We start from the raw sequence: 21044 nt of genomic DNA, 5'->3' as shown, positions 1-21044 counted from the left end.
GACTTCTGTTCATTTTGGTAAATGTTGTCAACACTGTTTTCTTAACGATTGCCATAATGTGCATTGCCATGTGCATTGTTGGCGTTGTTTGATCTTTTGGTGATTTAGTTTATGATCATTTACTTTCCAATAAAAATAGCACTACTACAATGAAACTTAATATTTGGATGTACCTTTTTGAGTTCTGTCTGTTAGATCCATACTATGCTTCAAGGTTAAAGATCTAGATAACTGGTACATGTTCAAGCGAAACAAATTTGGTAATTTAATAAAGTTGCATTGATCTGAAAATTCAAAAATTTGTATGTTGATGCACCTTGGTAAGTTTTACCTACCTATCCATTTTATATTTAAAGGTAAATGTCACTGTCAAAGTCATCAAGCACATCAAAGTGTTTCGATTCCACTGTCTTTTTAAAATACTATGCAGCATCAAAAACGAAGTGCGTTGTCCGGGTACATGCCTTGTTATGAAAAAGTCCCTAAATTGATAAACACTTGTTGAACACATTTGAAATTTAAATGGAAAAAATAAAAGTAATGAAAGCAAAATAAAAGCAAACAAAAACAATGAATAACAAACTGAAAAAATATGTAATATAATAAAAGGAAAGGTTAAACAGATAACATGGCCTACAAGAAATGTCATAATAATATAGTACAATATTCAGTATATTTATTATACATGTTTGTCTTTATAATAATCCACTTCTAAGTGAGCTCATGGGATTATACATTAATGAAAAAAGAAACAACAACACAAACACAATTAACTAAATAAATAAATTGGCTTTTAAGCAAATTATTGTACTAATCCAGGCTCCACTGGAGCTTATGACCCAGAAATAAACATATATAACTTTGTTCAAGTTCATTGACCTTTGACATTAAAGATATGATGTCCGAGGTAAGTGCTAAGTTTTTTCTTGCTATATATGTATATCATGTTAGGTACTGCCTTGAATAATTTTCTATGTGTGAATGTAAAATATTTCTGAAACAAAACAAAAACAAACATAACAACAACAAAAAAACAAGCAAACAAACAAATCAAATCTTATTTTGTTTTGTTTGTCAAGTAGTAAGGGCAGGATCACAAAAAGACCAGTATAATAGAATTGTTTACTACATTTTATAACTGGAAGGAAGAAAATAAATGACCATTCATTTGAAAAGGCAATTATGATGTCGTCAGCAGCAAAAAATATATTTGGTCAGTAGCGAATCCATGATCTAAATCATGAACATGACCTTTAAAAGGTTTTTAACCAATACTTTTAAAGGACAAATCTAGAATTGTAAATGACGTCTGCTGCATAGATAAAATAGATTAAGTAAATCAATGACAAAAATGTCTTTTCTGCCAAATAATTCTAACGGGGGGGAAAAGTCATTTGTTTTTTTTTCTTACAGATAACTTGGTATCAGATTTATCGTAATTATCACAAATCTTCACAAAATTACTCCGAATATTCACATTCTATCCATGTATGTTATAAAAGTAAAATTTTCAACACGAAAAATACTCTTTCTTTCAGTCGATCTAGCCTTATGTATTCAGATACTTTGGCCAACCAGACCTGCTACGAAGCTGATAATCTCGTTAGACAATGTCTATTCAGTAAATCAACAGTTTTGTCTTTGGCAATACTAGGCACTTCTGTTTTATCTTGCGTCAAATTCGTGCTATGAATAAATTCATAAGCCAATGTAACAAAAGGAAATAATGGCATTTGCAATTGAGCTCTAGAGATTTGAAAATTTGATTAGCGCTACTGTTACTCATGCAAATAAATTATGATATTTGGCAGTATATTTATCGGACTTATAAAATTATGAGCACATTTATGCAATGAATTACATGATACGTCTCAGATGACTAACATTAAAAGGTTTTATGTCAGCCAATTAGACTATTAGACTATTTTTTGTCATTTAACATTTCAAATAAAGGTTACACCAAGCATTAAATTCCCACTGCCGTGTCAGGTTACTTTTGATCCAGTATTATCATTGCAGATTTTTTAAAGTAACATTGCCATGCATGTTGTACAGTTATATCTCTGTGGCACCATCTATTTTTGTTAATTATTTCGCTTTGTAACTTAGTTAATCATCAAAATATTTTCCAAAAATAGTCTGTATCAGTGAATTAATGAATCGAATGGTTATTAAATTATATCTATATTTATATCAATTTATTGGTCGTAACGAAACATTCTTTTAATGCATGTGACAATGAGATGTAGAGCCATTTAATGTAAGAGATGCATAAAGAAGGTTTTTGATGAATTCAACAAATTTATATGTTTCAATTTGTATTTGAAAAAAAATAACAAAGTTAAAGTCAGAACTTGAGCCAAAAAAGTAGTTAAACTGTCACATTTAACCAAAATCAGTCAAAGAGTGTACTGTTAGTAAGATCTACAAGTGTACAATAAATAATGCATGTATATAAACATAGTTTCAAACATAATTTTATGCTCCCGCATCAATAACTATGCCCAACCTATTGACAAAATTGTAACGTCATCCATGAACACACTTTTACCTAAAAAAATCAACTAAAGGTCATTTTGATAAAGGGTAGGACTATACCGCTTGCATTATAAGCAGGGCTGCTTTAGTCAAATCTTATGTTTGTCTAGCTGCAATGTTATATAGTCTATCCCTTTCATAAAGATAAGTAGGGTCAAATGTTCAGGAGATTTTAAAGAGCGTTAAGTACTCTTTCTTATGCAATTGCAGCTTAAAATGTTTGTAAGACAGAAAAGATGCTGTTCTAGTTCAAGCTACACAGCCTTAACCCTCTGACAATGTCGTTTATAGAGTAGAATAATAAATCCAATTAACCATGCAATCCTTTTACAGGAACATAATGTTTCCATGTTTCCCTCTATAACTGTCCAACCTCAGGATTTTAAGATTTCACAATTTCTCACTTCAATTCAAATTTGGATGTCAAACACAGTTTCTATTTATTTTAATCTTCTTATTCCCTTGACATTTCAAGACACTCAGAAATGTCTTGCAAACCATTTACACAACATCATAAAATATATTCAGAGAGACGAGCTTATCAATAACAAAAATGCCATAAATAATATAAAAACTATTTTCATTATGTCGTCATCAATTTTCATTTGTTGATAAATCTTTCTTTCATCAACACAATATGCAAGTTTTCTGATATTTTGAAACCTTCAACATCTGTTTTCTTAAGTTATATGGGTTTGAAAACCCGACCCATTCCTGATTGTTTTTCTTTTTTCAAATTGCTTTATAATTTCACAGTGTGTCTTTTCCCCCCATATTACTTAATTTAGGGAGTAAAAATTTTTTAATCAAATTAAATATTGGCAATGATCAGTGGATAACAGAAAATTATACAAAAGATATAGTAATTAACAAAATATTAGTACAGGAAAAGCATTTCTTTTAATCAGATAACATTTTATATACACTATTTAGACTGGTCAGGTTTAACAGATGTGCAGACTGGTCAGATTTAACAGATGTTCAGGCTGACGTTACTTTATACATTTGGTATCTTAACAAGGCGTACTGGTTATGTAAAAAAACTTCATCTGGGATGAATGTAGTTAGCGGAATCAGTACCTGTAGGTTCTGATGATGAAAAAAGTTTCAGTTTATAGAAATGTGTAAAGTTTTTTTTTAAGTTCTCATTTCTGTGAAATGCTATTTCAATCACATGTTCTTCTCAATGCAATTGCTCATAAAGAAAACTGCAAAGAATTTCTGTGGATTTTCCAGTTTTCAAAATGAAAGCTACTTTTTATACCAGCCAGAGAACGTGACAAGTGTGAAATAATTAAACAGTTAGCTCATTTAACAAAATAACATATCAATAACAAATGTCAACCTAAAGCCATGTATAATCAATGAAGTGCTCAATATTTAGGTGCTCAAAAAGACAGATTTTCCTCTGTAATTGATCTAACGTGTCAGTGTGTTAAAAATATTTTATCTTAACACTTTCCAGTGAGATATAAGTCCAACGAAAGTCATACGGATCAATTATGTCACATTTTTAAAAAAAAAATGTTTTTTGTGACTTCATGGAAAATGTTATATAAATGAGCATCATTTGGTCATTTGCGATGAGATAACGAATCTGATGCCCTACCTAATGAGCTGAGCTAAATTTAAGAGAGACTCAATCTGTTTGTGTTCCAAGTTGTTTTCAAAAGGTCAAACAAAATTAAACCAAATTTTTACTTCGTTTGAATTTGAAAAAGAAAATAATTAATAAAATGTACTGAAAAACAATTAATTAAATAACTATAAACAGGGCTTCCATTAAGTTCCAAATTTTGGACGTCAGACTGAAAATGTCTGACACTGGAAGTCACATTATATATGAAAAAAAGGAAAAGTATTTTATTTTGAAAGTCACAAGTCAAAATTAGAAGTACATGTAAATTATTTCCAAACTTCCACACATGGAAGCCCTGTATAAAAATAAGCCTGCTATGAAAACATGTCTACATCCCCTTGAGAGGTTGGACATTATTGGAAGATAGATCAAATGAGAAACAAAGCAGGCAATACAATATCTGGTTTTCTGCAATATTGTAAAAGCATTCTGACAATTTACTCTCTTCTAGAATTGACTTTAGGATACTGAAATTGTAGAAATTGTCAAAAATGATTTGTCAACTTGTCTGAACCACTTGTCACATATCAATATTTCATCAAATTTTTGAGAGAGGAACGATTTTTTATTTATATGAATGAAACTACGAGAATTGCCTCTTCCTATTTAAACCACAGAGACCTTATCCCCGGCTTGACATCACCCCTGGAAACAATCGATAAAAACTTGTAACATTTTAACACAAATCTTTCTCAATCATTTAACTTGTTTTAAAGAAATTCAGAAGAAAAAAATATCAATTATCGACAAGTATAAAAAAGTGTTTAGTACATTAACAAAAAAAAACAGGGGTGTCTCGAGCCAGAGAATAGGGTCTGACCTCCCAAGCATCTGTCATTCAAACATTAAACTAACAGTAATTTTAATGTAAACATACTGTGACTTGACAAAAATGAGTTATAATAAAGGCACATTATGTCTCAGAAAGAAAAAAATATCCCTTCTCTTTAAAAACAAATATGAGTCTTGTAACATTTAAATAATGGTTTAAGAGCTTGTTAGATGATTTTCAATTATAAAATAATAAATAAATGAAAAAGAGAAGAACAGAATCCCTAAAGAAGGTCCAACACAACAAAATTGAAAATGTTGCAGGCTCGTTTTGATTGAGCCTGTTCATGGACGGTGCTGTAAAGTGCAAGTTACCGTCCACGCCCCCTAGCATTAAAATTCATTAAACTTTTAACATGGAATTTTCTGAATCAACAAAGGGAAATAATAATAAGATAAAAAAAAATCCATGTGTAATATGTTTCACTACCACAATATTAGTAAGTGTAACATATTTTTTCCAAATAAAAAGAGGGACTGTTCCCATTTAAAAGGAGGACAATTCCCTTTAAGGTACATTACCTCGGCTTTGAAGAATATTCAAATAGGCTAGAATTATTGTCAACTGCAAAAATGAAACTGAGGGCCGTGGATTCAAACCCCCAAACGGATCAACATTTTTTATTTCTTTTTTTTTACATTATTCATGCATCTCTCAGATCCCATATTGAAAGAAAAATGTATTTGAAATGATATCATAATTATTTTAGGCAATTATTGGTTATATGATGCCAAATCTAATTACAAATATGGTACAAGATATTTTTAAAATCTAATAAAATAAACACTACACGGTAAAACTATATTATATTTTAAGTTGAATAATAATACGTATTTTATCAGAAAATGCGGTATAGCGATTTTATCAGATTTATCTGAATTAGATTGACACATTCTGCTCATTTTATGTTGTTGTTTTTCCAATTAGTTGCAAGAGATACATTTTAATTGGCGCAACGTGTAAAAATGAATCAGGGTACTCTAAAGGAACAATTGAAAATTTGAATGTCTTATACTACGAAAACGTATTCCAATAATTTATTTTCAACCCATCAATAGGATAGAAAAACGACTCCTGTTCATTTTGGTAAATGTTGTCAACACTGTTTGTTTTCTTAACGTTTGCCATAATGTGCATTGCCATGTGCATTGTCGGCGTTGTTTGATCTTTGGTGATTTAGTTTATGATCATTTACTTATAATAATATAGCACTATTGCAATGAAACTTAATATTTGGATGTACCTTTTTGAGTTCTGTCTGTTAGATCCATACTATGCTTTAAGGTTTAAGATCTAGATAACTGGTACATGAACAAGCGAAACAAATTAGGTCATTTAATAAAGTTGCATTGATCTGAAAATTCAAACTTTGTATGTTGATGCACAGTTGATAAGTTGATAGGTTTTACCTATCCATTTTAAGTTTAAAGGTTAATGTCACTGTCAAAGTCATCAAGCACATCAAAGTGTTTCGGTTCAACTGTCTTTTTAAAATACTATACAGCACTTAAAAGGAAAGTGCGCTGTCCGGGTACGTGCCTTATTATGAAAAAGTCTAAAATTGAATAAAACTTGTTGAACACACCTGAAATAAAAGTAATGAAAGCAAAAATAAAAGCAAACAAAAACAATCAATAACAAACTGAAATTAAATGTAATATAATAAAAGGAAAGGTTAAACAGATAACATGACCTACAAGAAATGTCATAATTATATAGTACAATATTCAGTATATTTATTATACATGTATGTCTTTATAATAATCCACTTCTAAGTGAGCTCATGGGATTATACATTAATGAAAAAAAAAAACACGAGCACAACGGACTAAATAAAAAAATTGGTTTTTAAGCAAATTATTGTACTAATCCAGGCTCCACTGGAGCTTATGACCCAGAATTAAACATATATAACTTTGTTCAAGTTCATTGACTTTTGACATTAAAAATATGATGCCCGAGGTAAGTGCTGAGTTTTTTCTCGCTATATATGTATATCATGTTAGATACTGCCTTGAATAATTTTCTATGTGTGAATGTAAAATATTAAACTGTGCATCAAAAAAACCCACAAAAAACAAGCAAACAAACAAACAAACATTGTCAAAACAAATCTTATTTTGTGTTGGTTGTCAAGTAGTAAAAGCAGGATCACAAAAAAGACCAGAAAAATGGAAATGTTTACTATATTTTATAACTGGAATGAAATAAATGACCATTCATTTGAAAAGGCAATTATGATGTCGTCAACAGCAAAAACATATGTTTGGTCAGTAGCGAATCCATGATCTTAATCATGAACATGACCTTTAAAAGGATTTTAATCAATACTTTTAAAGGACAAATCTAGAATTGTAAATGACGTCTGCTGCATGGATAATATATATTAAGTAAATCAATGACAAAAATGTCTTTTCTGCCAAATAATTCTAACAGGGGGGGGGGGAGGTCATTTGTTTTTTACAGATAATTTTGTTTCAGTTTTATCGTAATTATCACAAATCTTTACAAATTACTCCGAACATTCACATTCTATCCATGAATGTTATAAAAGTAAAATTTTCAACACGAAAAATACTCTTTCTTTCAGTCGATCTAGCCTTATGTATTCAGATATATTGGCCGACCAGATCTGCTACGAAGCTGATAATCTCGTTAGACAATGTCTATTCAGTAATTCAACAGTTTTGTCTTTGGCAATACTAGGCACTTTTGTTTTATCTTGCGTCAAATTCGTGCTATGAATAAATTCATAAGCCAATGAAACAAAAGGAAAAAAATGACATTTGAAAGTGAGCTCTAGAGATTTCTAATTTTAATTAGCGCTACTGTTTCTCTTGCGAATAAGTTATGATATTTTGGCAGTATATTTCTCGGACTAATCAAATTATGAGCACATTTATGCAATATATTACACGATACGTCTCAGATGACTAACATTAAAAGGTTTCATGTCAGCCAATTAGACTATTTTTTGTCATTTAACATTTCAAATAAAGGTTACACCAAGCATTAAATTCCCACTGCCGTGTCAGGTTACTTTTGATCCAGTATTATCATTGCAGATTTTTTAGTAACATTGCCATGCATGTTGTACAATTATATCTCTATGGCACCATCTATTTTTGTTAATTATTTCGCTTTGTAACTTAGTTAATCGTCCAAATATTTTCCAAAAATAGTCTGTATCAATGAATTAATGAATCGAATGGTTATTAAATTATATCTATATATATCAATTTATTGGTCGTTACGAAACATTCTTTTAATGCATGTGACAATGAGATGTAGAAGAACATTTAATGTAAGAGACGCATAAAGAAGGTTTTTGATGAATTCAACAAATTTATATGTTTCAATTTGTATTTGAAAAAAATAACAAAGTTAAAGTCAGAACTTGGGCCAAAAAAAGTAGTTAAACTGTCACATTTAACCAAAATCAGTCAAAGAATGTACTGTTAGTAAGATCTACAAGTGTACAATAAATAATGCATGTATATAAATATAGTTTCAAACATAATTTTATGCTCCCGCATCAATAACTATGCCCAACCTATTGACAAAATTGTAACGTCATCCATGAACACACTTTTACCTAAAAAAATCAACTAAAGGTCATTTTGATAAAGGGTAGGACTATACCTCTTGCATTATAAGCAGGGCTGCTTTTAGTTAAATCTTGTGTTTGTCTAGCTGCAATGTTATATAAGATCCCTTTTAGGAAAGATAAGTAGGGTTCAAATGTTCAAGGAGATTCAAAAGAACTTTAAGTATCAGAGAGAGTTGCTGTTGATCATCATTTGTAAGGGCATTATATAGAAGAATCGAAAGGGAATAACAAAAATTATTCGACAGACCGCCTGATGTTACGAACAAATTCACATGTGCAATCCCATTCTAACAATAAATAATTAGGTATGTTGACCGATAATGACGCCAGTCGGTGTTAAGCTTTAATTATTTGCCTCGGGCTTGCTTTCTTAAAACCCAATGTGACCTGCCTGAATTTTCTTGATAGACGTCCATCTTCAAATTTCCGGTATAAAATGCAGCTCATTATCTTAAGACAAAACTTACGAAATATTTACTGACTGGAGCACTGACTGAAAAGCGAAAATATGCAGTTCATGATTTTACGACACAGATGTTCCAGCAGAGAGCTTGCTCTGCTAAGACAGAATCGGTTGCTTTCAGCAGGCTTTAGGTTAAAGACATACAATTTATTGATGTAGAAATCTATACACCGGCATAGTCGTTATCAACTTTCCGATGACCAAAACAAAGGACAAAACCTAAAATCTGTAATGACAGTTGATCTTCAAATATAAAGCAATATAGACATAAGTTGATAAAAAGAACGTTGTAATGACCATATAAATCCCTTTCAGTTATACAAATTGATGGGACACCGCTTATAGCAAATTCCTTGTTTTACCTGATTAATAAAAATAATATAATGATATATATAACTAATTAATTAGCTTAAAATCACAGTACTTCCAAAATTAAATACTAATTCAAAAATATTTTACTTAGTATAATCGAATTAGTTATTACTGGAAATCGTAAGGATAAATAATTCTTATCTAAATAATTCCAAAGGAAAATGAACATACGCCGAGTATTTCTGCTACTGATCTGAAAACGTTTATTAGAATGTATTGCCTGGGCAGCAGATACAAATTGTTTTGTAGACCTCCTAATGTCATCATAATTGCACGTCAACACCAATCTAGACAACATTTCTTACTTTGGGTATGTTGAATTAACAGCTTGTAAGGGACTGCGTTCTGACGAAATATAGTATTAATAATGACGTGACCAATACATTATCCAAGAAATTATGTAGTTTAACCATCAAACTGCTAAATATCTTAAATATACTTGCCAATATTTCCATCTGGACAAAATGTTTCAATGTATCATTTTAGGGAAAATTTTCCAAATATGTAAATAACGAACAGTGCCAACTAATCTTGGTCTGGAAAGGTTGCATAGGTTAGAACAGCCAATACACTGCTAGCTCAGAAGATTTCTTATACGAAGTTTATTGTAACTTCATAAAAACTAAAATAATTGACTATAACTTTTATTTGTTATGTTTGACTGAAAAAAAGAAAATCTTATTTCACAAAACCCGACCCATGTAAGTCTCTCGTTTAAATTGATGTTGTTCCTAAATAATGCAATTGCAAAATGAGACTCTTGGTTTGATTCATAGCTAAAATATCAACATTTAAAATTAAACTGACAACATTATTCTTATAGGAATATATATGACTCATAACCTGACCATAGAATGAAGCTGGGACAGAAGATTATCTTCTGTTCCAGAATGAAGCTTAAACAAAATATGTATACATCCGATCTGAATTGTGTCTCTTTTTATTATAAAAATATAACTCTAGGCATAAAATATATTCAACAAATATAAATAATGCTAATCTATACAGTTTTACTATTAGTACTACAGTTATCAGTTGGAATGTTATATAAAAAATTCAAAATTTAAAAATGATCCAAGCAGCAAAAGACGTGAAATACACACTGTTACCTTTTACACTTACTTGTGTATTTATATCGCAAGTTTTAAGTATAATTCATAAAAAATTGAATTAATTGGTCTTCATGTCAAGTAATGAAACATGATTTAATCTTAGTTTATTTGTTTTCTTCGATCATATTCTGGCTGTTGATCTAATCAGGTAAAAATAATTTTTACACAAGTGACCAACTAGTCTTAAAACAAAAACTTCTACAGATTAAAAAATCAATAGATCATAAACAACAAAGTGAATATTATTTTAATTTTTAATTTTAGCAAGCATAATACAAGCATTAACAAAAGCATCTTGCAAAATAATTAGCAGACATGTAACTGATTTGATATCATCCTGTAAACTGATAATAAAAAAATATCTTCCTATATCTTTATTAAACAGAAAAATATGCAAGAACAATAGTTTCACTCAATTCTATTATTTTTGTAGAACAGCAGTTTCACTGGATTCTTTCATTTTATAGTACAATAGTTTCACATAATTCTTCATTTTATAGAACTGCAGTTTCACTTGATTCTTTTATTTTATTGTACAATCGTTTCATTTAATTCTTCTTGTAGATCAATTGTTTAATAGTTTCACTCACCTTTTCTATTTTTGTCAAACAGCAGTTACATTTAATGTAATTATTTTTGTTGAACAGTAGTTTCACTTTACTTTAACACTTTCTCAAACAACATATTGAATTAATTCTACTTTACTGGTTTATTTTTGAAGAACACCGTTTCACTGAAATCTTTATTTTTCTTGTCGGAATCCAGTTGCACTCAACTGTATTAGTTTTGTTGAACAACAGAAATTATGACATCATTTTCTTATAGAATTTGAAGTTCTCGTGGTTTATTTCATTCATTACTGAAGAATAATAGACTTACTTTACTCAGTCACTTTCGTCTACTAAATAATTATGCTTATATATTCACTTAATTTACATTATTTTGCATAAAAAGAGTATATTTCCTTTACCATTTAGTAATATTAATTGCATTTCTTTTCATCATTTTTGTGAAATACACTGTTATAATTTCACTTACTCTCAGACTAGTGATTATTTAAGAATGATAATCTTATCTATTCAAGTGACTTAACACAATAAAACTTTCACTTAATTCGGTCATGCTTCTTGTAAAATTATATTTTTACTTAACAGATTGTAAAATTTCTTTAAAAAAACATTTAAATTATTGAACACCACTTTTTTTTAAAATTAAATCTAAAGTATATATTGCAATCGAGTAACAGAAGTATACAGTAATAAACCTAATGTTTTATCCGGTGCAGTAAGATATATGTATATCCAGGTCTCTCTGTCTATCATACATTTTATCACAGTTTTGACACATAAAATTGTCTTTTTTAACATAACTGTCGCTTTCATAATCAGCTGTGGGTATAGTTGGTTTTCCTGTAGCTGGCCGGAACCCTGAAAGCAATATCAAATATTAGTTCATCATGTAAAATTATTGTTGCAAAACATTTTTTATTTCTTCGATTTGTAGAGAAACTATTTTGGACACTTAAACATTAACATTGTAAAATATATGTATATGTTTATTTTGGAAACAAAAAATATAAAGTGAATCTTGTTTGATTAAGTCTGTTCATGAGAGATAATGAAAAGGGTTAAATTTCTTACGCCCCCGGGCGAGTGTGTTTAAAGCAACTCTATTTTCAAAAAAATCCGTAGGAGCAGAACTAATATGCAAAATCTAAAATGTATTTGAGAACAAAACGAAAATACCCTACCAGTGCTATGAGGTAAATTTATCTTTCCCGCCTTTTTTAACTGGAGATATGCACTTATACTGTTTGCGTTTACTGGTGCCATTAATTTTCCACTTGAAGGTCTACTCTTTGCTGAAACTGAACTGTCTTTCTTAACACTACTTGGTCTTACTCCATGTCCTACAATAAATGTCCTCACTTTTCTTTTTGCCACTCAGGGGTCTATGACCAAACGCAGGTCTGTCCTTTTGTGAGGAGCTTTTCTGTTTTGAAGCATTTTTATCAAATTCTATATTATGAACTGCAGAATGCATTCTACTTTTAGAACTGTCTTCTATTCCTGCAGAACATTTATTTTGTTGATGATGAGCAGAACGGTTAGACTGTGACCCACAAATTCCAGGTTTGTTGTTGGCATTAGACTGGTTGTAGGTATTTTCCATATATGAAAATTCTGGTACATTGTCTTTTACATTATTTTCGTGATGTTGAACAGAACTCGGATCCCAAAGTGGCTGTGGTCTTCCTTTCTAAAAATGAGTATAATATCATAATAAACATTTGTATTAATGTAATTCATCAAGGTGTCAGAACAGTTTAGTTATGCTAGACCTATATTGTTATTTGAGACAACTCCTAAAACCCGCTGAACTGATAAAAAACATAACTGCTGACACAGAATGAATATAGGCTTGAAGGAGTAATTTCTGGTTAGCAATCAAACAAAGTTGCTCACTTTGTTATTTATATTCAACAAACACAAATCAATGTTTGCCAAATTATGTAAATGAAAAAGAATGGAACCTACATGAAATCTGTTGTTTCAACATTGATGTCAGTGCATTTGAGCTTACTGAAAAGAAATAAATCAACTGTCTTTAAATCTAAGAACAAATCTGAACATCGATGCCCATCTCTGGTCATCTTCCCTCTCATCATAGTAATTATGAGGTTGTTGCTGTTGGATGGATTCAAGTTTTCTTATGGAGTTCCGCAGTCCATCATTCTGTGTCTCGAGCAATTGTATTCTAACAATGTTGGCTTTAACCTGGTTTTCCATGTCCAACAATATATCCCCTGTGCCTGCATAATGATAGATTAAAACAAAAAATATAGATTACACATCTAAAGCATGAGAAATTCTTAACATATAATGACAAAGCAAAACCGGTTTCCTTTGGCCTAAAGTTACTGTTTAGTCCATACCCGTCCTATATTCATAGCCTCTGACAACTGCGTCAAGGAATATTTTCTTTGGCTCAGTGGCCCAGAGAGTTGTTACTTGTAACCGGGATGTCATAAGTTCGAATGCCAGCCAAGGCAGGATCTTTTCTTATGCAATTGCAGCTTAAAATTTTTGTAAGACAGAAAAGATGCTGTTCTAGTTCAAGCTACACAGCCTTAACTCTCTGACAATGTCGTTTATAGAGTAGAATGATAAATCAAATTAACCAAGCAATCCTTTTACAGAAACATAATATTTCCATGTTTCCCTCTATAACTGTCCAACCTCAGGATTTTAAGATTTCACAATTTCTCACTTCAATTCAAATTTGGATGTCAAACACAGTTTCTATTTATTTTATTCTTCTTATTCCCTTGACATTTCAAGACACTCAGAAATGTCTTGCAAACCATTTACACAACATCATAAAATATATTCAGAGGGACGAGCTTATCAATAACAAAAATGCCATAAATAATATAAAAACTATTTTAAAACTAAGTTTTCTGATATTTTGAAACCTTCAACATCTTTTTTCTTAAGTTATATGGGTTTGAAAAACCGACCCATTCCTGATTGTTTTTCTTTTTTCAAATTGCTTTATAATTTCACAGTGTGTCTTTTCCCCCCATATTACTTAATTTAGGGAGTAAAAAATTTTTAATCAAATTAAATATTGGCAATGATAAGTGGATAACAGTAAATATACAAATGATATAGTAATTAACAAAATATTAGTACAGGAAAAGCATTTATTTTAATCAGATAACATTTTATATACACTATTTAGACTGCTCAGGTTTAACAGATGTGCAGGCTGGCCTGACTTTATACAATTGAATTCGCATTCCAGATAATCTTCATTCCCAAAAAGATAAAATTGTGATCGATTGATATTCTGATATCATTATAGTGTGAGACATTCAAATTGTTTAAAGCTGAAAAATAAGATTATCGTGAAAAATAATCGAGGAAAGTGAAATAAATAAACACAATGGTAAAGATTGTTTTTGTTGCCAATTTGCAGGGAATAGCAGAATTATTATCGTTGTTTAAAATTTGTGGGATTAAGGATCATTATTTTGGTCTTCAATAAAACCACAATACTGGCGCAGTGCAAATAAGAGCAACTTTATTCCTGTCTTATTCCGTATACATTTTTGTTTTCCCTTGAATGACTAAAAGTAATAAATTCTGTCCTTGGATATGTAGTATATAATTATACAATCATAAACTTATCTTATCATTCGTAACCTATATGATATTATGTTGTCCCCATTTATATTTGATTAAGCATGTATACAGTCTAATACTGATTAAGGAAAGCATATCATTATTTTACAGAAACAAAGCAACATTTTCTAAAAAGAAAATATCATTTATTATTATGTATACTTTTTGTATTTATTGACGTGTATTAAAACGCTATAATTAATTGCAATTATGCTTTTTATTCAGTATAATGTACAAAAATGATCTTAAGTTAATATATAGGTTAAACAAAGGGGTCTAGATGTTTGAATACTATAGATTAGTACGAATTCAATTAAGATTACAAACACTATCATTTGGTATCTTAACAAGGCGTACTGGTGTAATACTTCATTTGTGATGAATGTAGTTAGCGGAATCGGTACCTGTGGGTTCTGATGATGACGGAGTTACAGTTTATGGAAATGTGTAAATGTTTTTTTAAGTTCTCATTTCTGTGAAAGGCTATTTCCATCACATGTTCTTCTCAATGCAATTGCTCAAAAAGAAAACTGCAAAGAATTTCTGTGGATTTTCCAGTTTTCAAAATGAAAGCTACTTTTTATACCAGCCAGAGAACGTGACAAGTATGAAATAATTTGACAGTTAGCTCATTTTACAAAATAACAAATCAATAACAAATGTCAACCTAAAGCCATGTATAATCAATGAAGTGCTCAATCTTTTGGTGCTCAAAATGACAGTTTTTTCCTCAGTAATTGATCTTACGTGTCAACCTGTTAAAACATCCATTCCATTCACTCCAATGAAAGTCATACTGATCAATTATGTCACAGTTTTAAAAAAATTGTTTTTTGTGACTTCATGGAAAAATGTTATATAAATGAGCATCATTTGGTCATTTGCGATGAAATACGAATCTGATTCCCTACCTAATGAGCTGAGCTAAATTTAAGAGAGACTCAATCTGTTAGTGTTCCAAGTTGTTTTCAAAAGGTCAAACAAAATTAAACCAAATTTTTACTTCGTTTGAATTTATAAAAGAAAATAATTAATAAAATGTACTGAAAAACAATGATTTAAATAACTATAAACAGGGCTTCCATTAAGTTCCAAATTTTGGACGTCAGACTGAAAATGTCTGAAACTAGAAGATGAAAAGAAGGAAAAGTATTTTATTTTGAAAGTCACAAGCCAAAATTAGAAGTAAATTACTCCCAAACTTGCGCAAATGGAAGCTTTGTATAAAAATAAGCCTGCTATGAAAAAATGTCTTCATCCCCTTGGAAGGTTGGACATTATTGGAAGATAGATCAAATGAGAAACAAAGCAGGCAATACAATAGCTGGTTTTCTGCAATAATTTAAAAGCATCCTGCCAATTTACTCTCTTCTAGAATTGGCTTTGGGATACTGTAATTGTAGCATTTGTCAAATTTTATTTGTCAACTTGTCTCAATTACTTGTCACATATCAATATTTAATCAACTTTTGAGAGAGGAACACTTTTTTATTTCTATGAATGAAACCACAAGAACTGCCTCTTCGTATTTAAACCACAGAGACCATATCCGCCGGGTTGAACCAACCCTGTAAACAATAAATAAAAACTTTTGAGATTTTAACACAAATCTTTCTCAATCATTTAACTTGTTTTAAAGAAATTCACAAGAAAAAAATCTCATTTACCGACAATAAGTATGAAAACGTTTTTAGTACATTGACAAGAAACAGAGGTGTCTCAGGCCAGGGGATATGGTCTACCTCCCAAGCATATGTGATTCAAACATTAAACTAAAGATAATTTTAATCTAAACATACTATAACTAGGCAATAGAAGTATTTTTGAGGCACATTATGGCTCAGAAACAAATAAAATGTCTCGTATCTTTAGGAAAAATATGAGTTTTATTACATTTTAATAATGGTGTAAGAGCTTGTTAATTGATTTTCACCTGAAGAAAATAGTGCTGAATGTAAAATTATTTGTAATAAATAAATAAGCACCTTATTGAAAACAAGAAAAGGAAGCACCCATCCCACTCCCATCCTCAAAAAGAAGCTTATTTATTAATTTATTTACATGCAGACATTCCTCCACTTTCTGGAGATTATTTATCTTTTTACAAAAGCTATTATTCACAAGACCTATTGTGGAAGCAGATGTAATTTCAGCAAATTATGGCACATAAACAAAAACTTTATTCATCCAATTACTAAGCATTGTAAGTAAATCTGATAAATAATTACTTATGAATAATTAATAGAATATTTGCCATCATTTATAGTAAAATATTCCAAACTCTCAACAATGCCAGCATCAATTTTCATTTATTCATAAATATTTCATATCAGTTGTAACATATCATACAAACAATTAAATATATATAGAGATGATATTGACAATAAATCCTGGTTATATATTACGTAACAGAGGACATGCAACCTTTCCATATTTTCAAAAAATTTGTAGATATAAATAATTTATTGAATAAATAAGAGCTCCGCATAAGACCTTTCACAAAGTTTTTTCATCTTATTTTTAACCAATGCCTAATTTGGCAAAAGTCTCAAAACCTTTTAAGTTTAAAAAATCACCCAAGTTGATATCATATAAAGTATTGTATATATTCGGCTTCATAAAAGTAAAGACTTTTTTGGAAATGAAAATAACACAGACATTATTTATTTGAATGCAAGCCACACTGATTCACGTATGCTGCCTGCCAGATACCATCCTAGTGTCTCAATGCAGGGTGTTCATATTTATCTGAGGCAACAGATGTGCCAACGAAAACAACAAAAGCAACATTTGGCCCAGGTGCAAGTTTTTGTACAAAATTCAGTATATTTAATATACATGTTTGTCTTTATAATCATCCAGTTATACGTGAGCTCTTGGGATTAAACATAAATGGAAAAAAAACACAACGGACTAAATAAATAAATTGGCTTTTAAGCAAACTATTGTACTAATCCAGGCTCCACTGGAGTTTATGACTCAGAAATAAACATTTATTACTTTGTTCAAGTTCATTGACCTTTGACATTATACATATGATGTCCGAGGTCAGGCCTGTTTTTCTTGCTTTATACATGCATATCCTGTAAGGTACTGCCTTGAATATTTTTTTATGTGTGAGTATAAAATATTTCTAAAACACACACAATAAACAAATCTTCAAGACGTAAGGGCAGGATCACAAAAAAGAAAATGGAAATGTTTAGTACTATATTTAATAACTGGAAGAAAACAACTGAACATTCATATCAAAGCCAATATGGATGTCTTCAATAGAAAAAAACAACAACAAAAAACAAAAAGATGTATTTGATCAGTAGAGAACCCATGATCTAAATTGAAAGGTTTTTAACCAATGCCTTGAAATGAATCTTAAATTTAAAAAACGATGTATTTTTCAAAGACGTCTGCTGTGTAGATTGTATAGATTTAGTAGCACAAATGTTGTCTATTCTGCACAAATCATTCTAATAGGGCGAGAAGGTCATTTGCTTTTTTAAAGATTTTTCTTATCATTTTTATTGTTATTATCACAAATCTACACAATATTACTCCAAACATTCACATTCTATCCATTAAGTTATTAAAGTAATATTTTCAACACAAAAATACTCTTTAGTTCAGTGATCTTTACTCTTGTATTAAGATATATCGGTAAACCAGATCTGCTACGAAGCAGATAATCTCGTTAGACAATGTCTATTCAGTAATTCAACAGTTTTGTCTTTGGCAATTATGGGCACTCCGATATTATCTTGCGTCAAATTCGTGCTATGAATAGATTCATAAGCCAGTGTAACAAAAGGAAATAATGGCATTTGCAATTGAGCTCTAGAGATTTCTAAATTTGATTAGCGCTACTGTTTCTCATGCGTATTTGGCAGTATATTTCTCGGACTAATAAAATTATGAGCACCATTTATGCAATGTATTACATGATACGTCTCAGATGACTAACATTAAAAGGTTTCTGTCAGCCAATTAGACTATTTTTGTCATTGAACATTTCAAATAAAGGTTACACTAAGCATAAAATCCCTATTGCTGTGTCGGTTACTTTTGATCCAGTGTTATCAATTCAGTAACCTTCAACATTGCCATTTATGTTCTACAGTCATATCTGTATCAGACCACCTATTTAAAGGTAAATCGGCCAAATACTTTCCCAAAATAGTTTCTAAATATTTAATATCTAATTGTTATAAAATTATCTCTATCAATTTATTGGTCGAAACATTAATTTAATGCATGTGACAATGAGATGTAGAAGTATATTAAATGTAAGAGATTTGTGTATGCATAAAGAAGTTTTTTTTATTAATTGAACAAATTTCGTATGTTTCAAGGGTATTTGAAAAAGCAAAGTAAAAGTCAGAACTGGAGCCAAAAAAAGTAGTTAAACTGTCACATTTAACCAAAATCAGTCAAAGAGTGTACTGTTAGTAAGATCTACAAGTGAACAATAAATAATATGTGTATATAAACATAGTTTCAAACATATGCTCCCGCATCAACAACTATGCCCCACCTATTGACAAAATTGTAACGTCATCCATGAACACACTTTTACCTAAAAACAACTAAAGGTCATTTTGATAAAGGGTAGGACTATACCTCTTGCATTATAAGCAGGGCTGCTTTTAGTCAAATCTTGTGTATGTCTAGCTGCAATGTTATATAGTCTATCCCTTTCATAAAGATAAGTAGGGTCAAATGTTCAGGAGATTTCAAAGAGCGTTAAGTACTCTAGAGAGTGTATGTTGTTGATCAGAAACGACCACCATTTGTAAGGAATTATATAAAGAATTCGAGAGAATAGACATAAATGTTTTACATATCGCCTGATGTTACGACAATCACATGTCAATCCCATTCTAGACAATAAATAATTAGGTATGTTTACCAATAATAGACCAGTCTGGTGTAAGATTTAATTGTTGCTTCGGGCTGCTTTCTTAAACCAATGACCTGCTGAATTTCTTGATGGACTTGTCCATCTTTCAATCCAGACAAAATCAGTCATTATCTATAGAGAAAAATTACGAAATATTTACTGACTGGAGCACTGATTGAATAGCGAAAATACGCAGGTCATGATTAGACGACACAGATGTTCCAGCAGAGCTTGCTCTGCTAAGACAGAATCGGGTGCTTTCAGCAGTATAGATGAATATGTAATCACAGGAAATCTTAAGGATAAATAATTATTATCTAAGAAGTGAACATCGCTCGAGTGTTTCTCCTCCTGGTTGTTAACATGTTGAAAACGTATATTAAAATATATTGCCTGGAGAAAAAATACAAATCGCTGTGTAGACCTCCTAATGTCATCATAATTACACGTCAAAGCCAATCAAGACAGACAACTTTTCTTACGTTGGGTCTGTTGAACTGTTTCCTATGTGACTGCGTTCTGGCGAAAAATAGTATTAATTTAATGACATGACCAATTCATTATCCAAGAAGTTTTGTAGGCATTATTACCATTTTAACCCTTACACTGCTGAATATCTTAAAAATACTTGCCAATTTTTCCATCTGGACATAACAATGTATCATTTTAGGGAAAATTTCGAAATACGAGAATAACGAGCAGTGACGGTTAATCTTGGTCTGGACAGGTCGCACGGGTAGTTGCACCAAAGAACCTTAAATTTCCAAAACATTTTACTATATGTTAGCGTGGCTGAGTGATTACCGCGTCGGACTAGTAATTTAAGGATTGCTGATCGCTTGGGTTCAACCCATGTCAGGGACAAGCCTTTGTTTCCTTGAGCAAGAAACTACGTTTTTGGCTTAGTACTGGTTGGTTCCAGGAATGGATTCAAAAGTGTTTCCATAAGCTTATAGATTTCGACACAATCGAAGTTAAATAAGTCTCTGTATAAACATATACAGTATTGACAACGTATCCAGTTTCTGTACGTATAAAACACATCAAAAGAGATTATTGATAGGTTTTTAAATTAAGTTATATTGTTTCTAGCCAATTTATTAAAGTTCATGGAAATTTTCATTGTAAGGTTTGGTATTATTAATCTAAATTTATTTTACCAGTATTGAACATAGGAAGTTAGAAAGTAAGATAATGTAAGATGACCCTTATTAAATGTGAACTTATATTTTTCAGGTAATATGAACCCCTTTACATGTAAGCAGGTAATACGGGTACTTTTACACGTAAGCTTGCATTATGCAGGTAATATGAACTCCTTTACATGCGAACTTGCACATTGCAGGTAATGAGGCTTTCTTTACAGCAGGCAAATTTTCTTCAATTACAATATATAT

This window comes from Ruditapes philippinarum, unplaced genomic scaffold, assembly GCF_026571515.1.
Source record: "Ruditapes philippinarum isolate M1 unplaced genomic scaffold, ASM2657151v2 ctg1674_1_1_1_1, whole genome shotgun sequence".
In the NCBI taxonomy this organism is placed as follows: Eukaryota; Metazoa; Mollusca; class Bivalvia; order Venerida; family Veneridae; genus Ruditapes; species Ruditapes philippinarum.
The sequence above is the reverse complement of the archived record's forward strand: the minus strand, read 5'-3'. Positions refer to the sequence as shown.